Genomic DNA, 2,500 nt, shown 5'->3' with positions numbered 1-2,500 from the left:
ACCATGTTCTTATAGGCCTGCACCCTGCGCTGACACTTGATAGATTCAAGTGTGCGCTCTGGGAAGGCTTTGGCCAGCTCTTGGTTAAAGAACCGGCAGCCTTGGAGGGACAAAGTCGCCTCAGCATGCGCAAGACGGAGCAACTCTTCTTGCGACCACCTGGCCTTCTTCCTTGCCGTTTGCACTTCCGCGTTGGCGGCATCAGGGTGGGCACGACGGCGATGAACGCCGAGCCCGGTCTTTGTTGAAAATGACCGCAGACATTCAGGGCAGACAGCGGGGAGCGGCGCTCGACCCGCACTGGTTGGCTGGCTGGAAAGCTCGTCAGCTGGCACAGGCACTCCAGTGGGAGGCCTGGTACCTTGTTTTCTTCTACTGCTTGCACCAGCTGGAAACAAAAGGCAGGGGGGGAGGTAACCCCCAAGCCTCGAACGACACCCTGCTCTGTCGGTCGGAGAGCTTCAAAAAGAATTACACCTTTCTTAGCACCCCTTACGACCCCCGCCACTTGAAGGCCAGAGCTCGGATTTCCCACAGAGAGGCTAATCGAACCATCATCCACCCGACATCGCAAGGATGCTAAGGGGTGGATCGAGAGGGTCCATATATTACGCATCAGGTGGGCATTTGAGAGTCATAGTTACTCCCGCCGTTTACCCGCGCTTGCTTGAATTTCTTCACGTTGACATTCAGAGCACTGGGCAGAAATCACATTGCGTCAACACCCGCTAGGGCCATCGCAATGCTTTGTTTTAATTAGACAGTCGGATTCCCCCAGTCCGTGCCAGTTCTGAGTTGATCGTTGAATGGCGGCCGAAGAGAATCCGCGCACCCGCGCGCCCCCGGAGGAGCACGCTAAGGCGGACGCGGCCTCGCAGCAAGGAAGATCCGTGGGAGGCCAAGGCACGGGACCGAGCTCGGATCCTGCACGCAGGTTGAAGCACCGGGGCGCGAACGCCGCGCAGGCGCGCGCATCCTGCACCGCCGGCCAGCACGAGGCCAACCAACGGCGAGAGCAGACCACGCCCGCGCTAAACGCCCGCACTTACCGGCACCCCTACGGCACTCACCTCGCCCAGGCCCGGCACGTTAGCGCTGACCCACTTCCCGACCAAGCCCGACACGCCCCGATCCTCAGAGCCAATCCTTATCCCGAAGTTACGGATCCAATTTGCCGACTTCCCTTACCTACATTATTCTATCGACTAGAGGCTCTTCACCTTGGAGACCTGCTGCGGATATGGGTACGAACCGGCGCGACACCTCCACGTGGCCCTCTCCCGGATTTTCAAGGTCCGAGGGGAAGATCGGGACACCGCCGCAACTGCGGTGCTCTTCGCGTTCCAAACCCTATCTCCCTGCTAGAGGATTCCAGGGAACTCGAACGCTCATGCAGAAAAGAAAACTCTTCCCCGATCTCCCGACGGCGTCTCCGGGTCCTTTTGGGTTACCCCGACGAGCATCTCTAAAAGAGGGGCCCGACTTGTATCGGTTCCGCTGCCGGGTTCCGGAATAGGAACCGGATTCCCTTTCGCCCAACGGGGGCCAGCACAAAGTGCATCATGCTATGACGGCCCCCATCAACATCGGATTTCTCCTAGGGCTTAGGATCGACTGACTCGTGTGCAACGGCTGTTCACACGAAACCCTTCTCCGCGTCAGCCCTCCAGGGCCTCGCTGGAGTATTTGCTACTACCACCAAGATCTGCACCGACGGCGGCTCCAGGCAGGCTCACGCCCAGACCCTTCTGCGCCCACCGCCGCGACCCTCCTACTCGTCAGGGCTTCGCGGCCGGCCGCAAGGACCGGCCATGACTGCCAGACTGACGGCCGAGTATAGGCACGACGCTTCAGCGCCATCCATTTTCAGGGCTAGTTGCTTCGGCAGGTGAGTTGTTACACACTCCTTAGCGGATTCCGACTTCCATGGCCACCGTCCTGCTGTCTTAAGCAACCAACGCCTTTCATGGTTTCCCATGAGCGTCGATTCGGGCGCCTTAACTCGGCGTTTGGTTCATCCCACAGCGCCAGTTCTGCTTACCAAAAGTGGCCCACTTGGCACTCCGATCCGAGTCGTTTGCTCGCGGCTTCAGCATATCAAGCAAGCCGGAGATCTCACCCATTTAAAGTTTGAGAATAGGTTGAGGTCGTTTCGGCCCCAAGGCCTCTAATCATTCGCTTTACCGGATGAGACTCGTACGAGCACCAGCTATCCTGAGGGAAACTTCGGAGGGAACCAGCTACTAGATGGTTCGATTAGTCTTTCGCCCCTATACCCAGCTCCGACGATCGATTTGCACGTCAGAATCGCTACGGACCTCCATCAGGGTTTCCCCTGACTTCGTCCTGGCCAGGCATAGTTCACCATCTTTCGGGTCCCAACGTGTACGCTCTAGGTGCGCCTCACCTCGCAATGAGGACGAGACGCCCCGGGAGTGCGGAGGCCGCCGCCCCGTGAAGGGCGGGGAAGCCCCATCCTCCCTCGGCCCGCGCAAGGCGA

At 59.1% G+C, this 2,500-nt stretch overlaps 1 pseudogene; it reads right to left on the bottom strand.

Moving 5' to 3' along the window:
- The window catches only part of LOC124582360, a 7,741-nt pseudogene that overhangs the window by 4,233 nt on the left and 1,008 nt on the right, over positions 1 to 2,500 (bottom strand).

This window comes from Schistocerca americana, unplaced genomic scaffold (assembly GCF_021461395.2).
Source record: "Schistocerca americana isolate TAMUIC-IGC-003095 unplaced genomic scaffold, iqSchAmer2.1 HiC_scaffold_411, whole genome shotgun sequence".
In the NCBI taxonomy this organism is placed as follows: Eukaryota; Metazoa; Arthropoda; class Insecta; order Orthoptera; family Acrididae; genus Schistocerca; species Schistocerca americana.
Note: the sequence above shows the minus strand (reverse complement) of the source record. Positions and strands in the feature narration are given on the sequence as shown.